Raw genomic sequence first — 9,376 nt, 5'->3', positions numbered from 1 at the left:
TAGTACTACACACTTTCCTGTCACAGCTCACCTTGTGCTACACACTTTCCTGTCACAGCTCACCTTGTACTACACACTTTCCTGTCACAGCTCACCTTGTACTACACACTTTCCTTTCACAGCTCACCTTGTACTACACACTTTCCTGTCACAGCTCACCTTGTACTACACACTTTCCTGTCACAGCTCACCTAGTGCTACACACTTTCCTGTCACAGCTCACCTTGTGCTACACACTTTCCTGTCACAGCTCACCTTGTACTACACACTTTCCTTTCACAGCTCACCTTGTACTACACACTTTCCTGTCACAGCTCACCTTGTACTACACACTTTCCTTTCACAGCTCACCTAGTACTACACACTTTCCTGTCACAGCTCACCTAGTACTACACACTTTCCTGTCACAGCTTACCTAGTACTACACACTTTCCTGTCACAGCTCACCTAGTGCTACACACTTTCCTGTCACAGCTCACCTTGTGCTACACACTTTCCTGTCACAGCTCACCTTGTGCTACACACTTTCCTGTCACAGCTCACCTTGTGCTACACACTTTCCTGTCACAGCTCACCTTGTACTACACACTTTCCTGTCACAGCTCACCTTGTACTACACACTTTCCTTTCACAGCTCACCTTGTACTACACACTTTCCTGTCACAGCTCACCTTGTGCTACACACTTTCCTATCACAGCTCACCATGTGCTACACACTTTCCTGTCACAGCTCAACTAGTACAACACACTTTCCTGTCACAGCTCACCTTGTACTACACACTTTCCTGTCACAGCTCACCTTGTACTACACACTTTCCTGTCACAGCTCACCTAGTACAACACACTTTCCTGTCACAGCTCACCTTTGTTAAGGTTAAATTTATATGTTGACCTCTCTCTATGGAGAGAAGCCAAAAACCCAGGTAAAGGATGGTTTTTTAATTATATCTAGAGTTGGAATCCTGCAGTATTACCAGCTCGTTACTTATACGTCATGGACACAGATAAGACAATGTATCATGATTATAAGCCTGGAGAAAATGGCCCAAGTTTTATTATGGTAATCACATTTTATAGACAGATAAAATATAGGGTGGTAACAAATGCTAATAAGACATAGATGAGGCGGTGCTAGTGATTTAGATATTCAGTCATGCGCAATGGCATCTATATTAGTATTCATTATTATTATTCAAAAAGGTTAGAACAATACATTCTCTGCAATGATACTTTCACATTATTCCCACTGTAACAGACAGGCAACTTTCCTCTGAGAATGGCCTTGGACGCTGATAAACATGTCTCTGAGGGAAATAGTTCTTGAGACAAAACATTCTTTCTAGTGTCATATCAGAAGTTTTCCAAGGTAAGAAATGGTCCAACTATAAGTTAACCCTATCAGGGACTCTCTAATGTGCTGGAGCTTCTGAGCAAGAGGCGTATATATATGTAGTCATACAGGTACGGTGCAGGTAGGTAAAATCATATCGTTGGCCTTATCATTCCCCCATTTGACATCCGTGGAGCATGGATATGGTTCATCACTGGTGGTTGGGTCGTAGCCGGAGGTTTTAAGGACTCTACCCTCAGTCGCAGGTTGATCAAGGGACCACAGGTGAAAACATCCTCCAAGTACTAGTACAGCATCCAACCTCCAGAAATGTCCAGGCGGCACAGATTCAAGAGAACCGATAAGAGAAAGAAAGCATAGTAACGTTAGTCTCTTATATGAGGGTGAAGCTTCTTCCTGTTTGTCGAGGTTTTATACGAGAGAAAATACACATGAACACTTTTACTGAAAAACAGATCAGTATTATGCATAAGAACACTTGGAAGAGACCCTGAAGGACTCCCATTAGTTTATGGGCATCACCATAGGATAGACAAAAATAGTACCATACGTTTTATTGAAAGTTATAGATGGCGGAACAAACTTACAGCAGATGTGGTAGTAAGATCTGCAATAACCGAAAGAAAATACTAAACAATGGGCGAGTCTGTATAGTATACATCAATATACAGCTTAGTTACAACAAGACAAATAAAAGCTTATTATCAATACCCAAACTAATATATGTATATGACAAATACCTCTCCGGATTTTATCAAAATAACCAAACCTTATTGTCTCATCACTCCTGTCCCTAAGATTTGTCCCTAATCTTGACTACAGATGTAGCCCCCTTCTCTAGGTCCCTTTACCGTAGGACTGCTTTAAAGGTAAGACAATCCTCCGTCCCGAACCTAACCTAGTCTCCTGTCACTCCTACGTCTCCCTGTGACACTGAGTGATCAGACAATAAGTTCTTCACTGTATATAACAGACGTGACTCTATCACAAGGACTCTACCACTTTGGTATCATGTGGGTATTGGAAAGTCACAAAAACTAACTTTAAAAAGTTTCTGAAAATAAAAAGTTTAGATGTGAACAAATCTTATCTCATGGCAAAAGCAAAAATAAAAAGTTGATTGACACATAAACCAAAAACAGCATAACAGGTAAATGCAATAAAATCTCCACAATGTGACCTACTATGTAACCTCTAGATTCACTTATAATAACCAATTAGTGAATTCACAATCTTCAGTACCGGATTCTAAAAATTTCCACTTCTTTTTAGTCTTTTTACTTCATTTTGTACCTAGAAAACGTCTTTATGATTAGATCACACAGGACTAATGACTGGTCGCATGGTCACATCTCTTCCTGTACATAATCATATAGTATAATACATAGACCAATAATATAAAGTAACTGGGCGCTTATTACCGATATAATATTTGGATCCTACTGAATTGTCTCTTGTCTGACTGAGATCATCATATATTACACATAAGATAACCACCATAGAAATAACAGCAAAGTGTAAACGATACATCACCTAAGGTTTCAAAGCCTTTTTATGAGAATAATATATATCATATGATCCTTTTTGTAATAGTAGCATTGGTATGGATCCTTTATCCTTAAACCCATCTTTTGACTGACAGGCCTCTTTACAGACACTTGGACTCTTGGCCTCAGTTATATCGCTTCTTTTAAGGCCACTAGTATCACCTCAGACATTGGCTTTGTCGTCTCCCATAGTTTTGGCTGACCTGTAAAGAAGACACCAATACAGACAAGGACATACCTGTATAGGCCACCTGTGGCAGGTGGATGACGTCCACTTACATTCCCTAAAACAGGCAGGAAGATGACAGACTATGCAGACAGGCACTTTACGGTGTTACTTACAGTAGGTTATGACAGGTGTAGATAATACAGCCCTACACAACCCTCTCTGCTATATTTGTTGTCCCCTGGGCCGCCCAATGTGAGGATACTACACCACATTACACATGGCTTCCTTCTGCTGGTTTTGTCAGATAACTTACAGTGGGATACAAGGCAGGCGGCAAACACAGTTACTTACTGTCTGACTGCCATCTTTACCCAGTACCTCTTCTCCATCCGCTGGTCTCACAGCTTGTTGCTGATTGTCTCTGGAAAAGACTTAAAAACAAACAGATCCACATCTCCTCCTCCACCTGTACACTATGTGCGGTTACCTCAGGAAGAGACTGGAAACATCTCCCCATTCCCTTGTACGCTTTGTACACTGTTACCTTGGGAAGAGCACAGAAACCACCGCATCACCAGCTTTATCCATCATCCATCACCCTTTTTGGCATCAGGGTTTGTCAGCGTGAACGTTGCGTCAGCCGCTCTATGGCAGCTTTTTGGTAAGCCCAGGGACCAAACAAATCTCTAATTTGCCAATTAACCCATAATGGTGGGCTTCATATAGACATCTGCACAGTTACCTTCAACCATCCTACATGTCTCAGTGATTGTCCTCACCTCCAGCTTATGGCAGGAGCGGTTTCTGCAGTGGAACGTCACTCTGCATGGCGGTCACCATATATCCTTGCGTCTTGTGTCATCCATCTTTGAAAAGTCTGAGATAATCTACAATGAAAACTTTTAAACTTTCATTAATATTTGGGCTTTCAATTACATTTTCATCTTTCACAATTTAAAATATCAAACACAATAAGTAACAAAAACATCCTTATTCAAAAATAAAAAATTTGTACGGTGTTTAAAAAAATTTAAAACATCAAAATTGGCTACTCCATCAAAATGGGCTGCTCCCATTTCCATTCACCTCTATCCCCTCCCCCATTTGAATCTACATCAATAGGCAACAGAGATGCTGGATTCAATGCACTTAGCACAAGATATATATATATTGGGGGGGCATAAGGAGTGCAGACTGGAGCCATGGACATGGGTTTGGTTTTTACTAGGGATAAAAGTACATATATATTCATGAGCTAAGTTTGCTATAATCATCACAAAACTGTTAACCCTAAAAATAAAAACATTAAAAAAATAATTAAACATTGTACACTCGTCCCATATTAACCTTCTTTTGATAAAAAAAAATTAAATAAATCCACTGAAATGAATATTCCTTCAATACGCTGCTCTTATCAGTAAGCAGAACGCTCTGAGCTTCACTTCTAACCTTGAGCAGTGAGCAGTAAAATCATAGATACAAGAGTTAAAACTTCTTGGAAGTTTTTATTTTATTTTTTTTCTAACATCCTTGAAGTTACAGAAGATATCAGCGCTGTGCTCTTATGCACCAGACTGTAACCTTGGACAGTGGCACACATACTTATAACTTAGTAGGAAAAAAAAACAATTTGCGTAGAACTTATTAGGATAGATGTGTACACATATGTACACATATATATATATATATAAACACTTGTTAAATAAAGTTACATAGAAATATATATATTTTACTGTAGTAAACTACTTCTTCTTTGAAATATCATACGTTGGGGACACACACTTAAAGAAAATCTGCTTACAATATATATTGGGATACATATATATACTTTTTAAATAAATGTGTAAGTTACAGTAATAAGTTACTACAGGCTCCTTATACCATTGGGTTCTTAATAAGTGCACAAAATTCTGCGTTTGATCTTTACCAATTATCACTTTTCTCTTGACATTCCTAATAAAACGTACTTTTTCTCTCTGACTCCTACTGACACTTCCGTATAACAATCTTATACACTAATAGGTCTAATAGACCCGGCTCCTTCAAACAGTCTCATTGCTTTTCCCTCCAACAAACCTTTGTCTAACTTTCTTCACCATCAGGTAATAATATTCATTAATAAATGTGCAAAACAGTTGTTAGACTCTATCGGAGAGTCCTGTGCCCGCCCCCTCAGTGACACTAAGCAGTATGGGCGGAGGACAGAAATGCCAGGAGTTAAAATGGCCACCGGACTAGATAACCGGATATAAGGGTGTTGGCTTAGGGCATGGTTTTGAGACGTCACAATTATAATGGAGACGTGGATGATATGGGGAGTGTTTGGCTTTCCGTCGCCATCTTTGAGGGCTGATTACAGAAAAGTGGCGTACACAAATAAGCAAATGTTCCACGGTCGGGACAACAGAAAATGATCAACATTTTTTTTAACACGTAACATACTTCTAAAGGGGAACACCAGCTTAGTAAGACTGGCTGAAATACAGTATAATGTAGGAGCGTACATTACATTACACTAACAGCTCTGATTCTTTTTTTTTTTTTCTAATGCTGCTTGCATGTGATCTGCAGCTCTCAGAGCTGGTTGATGGCCTTGTACAAAACATAACAAATAACACACATTATGTACTTTGTATGCTGCTTCACTACGCAGCATTAATTAACCTCTTCAGCTCTCTCAGTACTGTATCTAGCAATGAGCTGGACTGTTCTCCTTGTCTGAGTACGTGGCTTTGTACTCAGACACTTACATGGCAATATACACTATTTGAGGTTAGGCTGCCCACCTCCACAAAGGCATTGGTCTTACTATCAGGTAAGGGGCACTTTAAATCAAAGTAACTACTTCAACAGCCAACCAAGGGGAAGATTCCTGCAGAACAGAGGGTCTATACGCCACCATTGGACGTAGGTTGGCTTTTCGCAGGATCTGGGGTTTGTATACAGATATAAACTGGGTACAATGGTGTAACATAATGATGTGGCTTGGGTCTGCCACACACACTACAATATTCTGTCTTATCTAGATATTGTTGGTCACCGGCACATGACATGTCCACCCAGCTGGACCTGTGCTTCCCACCCATTATCCTAAATGTTTTCCTTCTGTCTGACCCTCTGGCTCTCATCTATCTACTCCACACCCTCCCCTCTTAGAACTCTAATCCTTGATTCCCCCTTAGGGATAGTACTTCGATTAACCCCTAAGATTCCTGGAAATTTCAAGGACCCATTTGCCCTGCATGTTACATGTAGGTCTGGTTACCTACCCACAAGGCAAAAATAAGTGTGCACAGGAGTGTAAGGGGTTTCCCAGGTGTTGGTCAGAGAGCCAGAGGTTGGTGGGGCTAAGGCATGTATCTGCCTTCATATCAAGCCTCCTAAAGATCTGTTCTAGATCTTGCACTGCATCTTTACATGCCCATCGCTATCTTCCTTAGCTTCACATCAGCTTCACATAAACTTCTTGTGGAGACTGGTGATCCCTTTTTTTAGAGAATAACTGTCTCATCCTTGCTCAGCTAATCCCTAGGTAGCGTATTGGGGAACGAAACCTAAACCTTAGGTTTTAACAAGCACAGCCGCTATAGGCCCAGCCGTCACAGTGACACACTATGGCGACGCACTACAGCAACCTTGCTATAGGCCCAGCCGTCACAGTGACACACTATGGCGACGCACTACAGCAACCTACTGTCCCTCGTTGCTAATTCCTCCTAGGGGGCAAGGGGGTAAGTCACAGATCTTCTGACCTGCTCTCTACCACAGTACAAGCACAAATAATGGGATCAATACAAGTATTGTTCCCGCTGCTCGAGACAGAGATCACTTATCAGGAACCCGTTCACTCCAAAAGTTATGTGCCTGCTGTCTGTGACCTCGCAGCTGTTCTCGATGCCATGCTGTATTACAAGGGTTAAGAATTAATCACAGCCTCCCCGTAAGGACGCAGAAGTGATCATGTTCGGCAATCCCTTTCCTTAATTCAGCATAAATACAGCAACAGCTTATCTCAATCACACCACAGTTTGCGACGGCAATGCAGCACTTTAACCTTGTCCTATCCTGGGTTACAGAGTTCTTTGTCTAACAAATAGACTCAGCTTTACAAACATATATAGAGAACACAGGTGTGACGGGAATCTGATTAGATCCGTTCCCCTGAGGCGCAGATAGTACGTAAGAAAGGAAAGTCTTTCTTACCTGGCCAGTTATATCTGCGCGTCCGATGACGGATAAATCACCACATCCCGTCAGTCTGCGTTCTAGTTTGCAAGCGGCTGAGTCCCTGCCAAGGGCGCCAAATGTTAAGGTTAAATTTATATGTTGACCTCTCTCTATGGAGAGAAGCCAAAAACCCAGGTAAAGGATGGTTTTTTAATTATATCTAGAGTTGGAATCCTGCAGTATTACCAGCTCGTTACTTATACGTCATGGACACAGATAAGACAATGTATCATGATTATAAGCCTGGAGAAATGGCCCAAGTTTTATTATGGTCATCACATTTTATAGACAGATAAAATATAGGGTGGTAACAAATGCTAATAAGACATAGATGAGGCGGTGCTAGTGATTTAGATATTCAGTCATGCGCAATGGCATCTATATTAGTATTCATTATTATTATTCAAAAAGGTTAGAACAACACATTCTGTGCAATGATACTTTCACATTATTCCCACTGTAACAGACAGGCAACTTTCCTCTGAGAACGGCCTTGGACGCTGATAAACATGTCTCTGAGGGAAATAGTTCTTGAGACAAAACATTCTTTCTAGTGTCATATCAGAAGTTTTCCAAGGTAAGAAATGGTCCAACTATAAGTTAACCCTATCAGGGACTCTCTAATGTGCTGGAGCTTCTGAGCAAGAGGCGTATATATATGTAGTCATACAGGTACGGTGCAGGTAGGTAAAATCATATCGTTGGCCTTATCACCTTGTACTACACACTTTCCTGTCACAGCTCACCTTGTACTACACACTTTCCTGTCACAGCTCACCTAGTACAACACACTTTCCTGTCACAGCTCACCTTGTACTACACACTTTCCTGTCACAGCTCACCTTGTACTACACACTTTCCTGTCACAGCTCACCCTGTACTACACACTTTCCTGTCACAGCTCACCCAGTACTACACACTTTCCTGTCACAGCTCACCTAGTACTACACACTTTCCTGTCACAGCTCACCTTGTACTACACACTTTCCTGTCACAGCTCACCTTGTACTCCACACTTTCCTGTCACAGCTCACCTTGTACTACACACTTTCCTGTCACAGCTCTCCTTGTGCTCCACACTTTCCTGTCACAGCTCACCTTGTACTACACACTTTCCTGTCACAGCTCACCTAGTACAACACACTTTCCTGTCACAGCTCACCTTGTACTACACACTTTCCTGTCACAGCTCACCTAGTACTACACACTTTCCTGTCACAGCTCACCTTGTACTACACACTTTCCTGTCACAGCTCACCTTGTACTACACACTTTCCTGTCACAGCTCACCCAGTACTACACACTTTCCTGTCACAGCTCACCTTGTACTACACACTTTCCTGTCACAGCTCACCTTGTACTACACACTTTCCTGTCACAGCTCACCCAGTACTACACACTTTCCTGCCACAGCTCACCTAGTACTACACACTTTCCTGTCACAGCTCACCTTGTACACACTTTCCTGTCACAGCTCACCTACTACTACACACTTTCCTGTCACAGCTCACCTAGTACTACACACTTTCCTGTCACAGCTCACCTTGTGCTCCACACTTTCCTGTCACAGCTCACCTAGTGCTACACACTTTCCTGTCACAGCTCACCTTGTACTACACACTTTCCTGTCACAGCTCACCTAGTACTACACACTTTCCTGTCACAGCTCACCTAGTGCTCCACACTTTCCTGTCACAGCTCACCTTGTACTACACACTTTCCTGTCACAGCTCACCTAGTGCTCCACACTTTCCTGTCACATCTCACCCAGTACTCCACACTTTCCTGTCACAGCTCACCCAGTACTACACACTTTCCTGTCACAGCTCACCTAGTACTACACACTTTCCTGTCACAGCTCACCTAGTACTACACACTTTCCTGTCACAGCTCACCTAGTACTACACACTTTCCTGTCACAGCTCACCTTGTACTACACACTTTCCTGTCACAGCTCACCTAGTACTACACACTTTCCTGTCACAGCTCACCTTGTACTACACACTTTCCTGTCACAGCTCACATAGTGCTACACACTTTCCTGTCACAGCTCACCCAGTACTCCACACTTTCCTGTCACAG

General features: G+C 41.9%; 1 long non-coding RNA gene across 1 annotated transcript; it reads right to left on the bottom strand.

Annotated features, from left to right (window-relative positions):
* Positions 1–1,023: 1,023 nt before the first annotated feature.
* LOC138771785 (uncharacterized) lies at positions 1,024–7,996 on the bottom strand. Its single transcript, XR_011359678.1, has 2 exons — positions 6,758–7,996; positions 1,024–6,702 (listed from the first exon to the last, which is right to left on the bottom strand). It is a non-coding gene; the product is annotated as an uncharacterized lncRNA (long non-coding RNA).
* Positions 7,997–9,376: the final 1,380 nt, after the last annotated feature.

Source organism: Dendropsophus ebraccatus, chromosome 14 (genome assembly GCF_027789765.1).
Source record: "Dendropsophus ebraccatus isolate aDenEbr1 chromosome 14, aDenEbr1.pat, whole genome shotgun sequence".
Taxonomy (NCBI): Eukaryota; Metazoa; Chordata; class Amphibia; order Anura; family Hylidae; genus Dendropsophus; species Dendropsophus ebraccatus.
The sequence above is the reverse complement of the archived record's forward strand: the minus strand, read 5'-3'. Positions and strand labels throughout refer to the sequence as shown.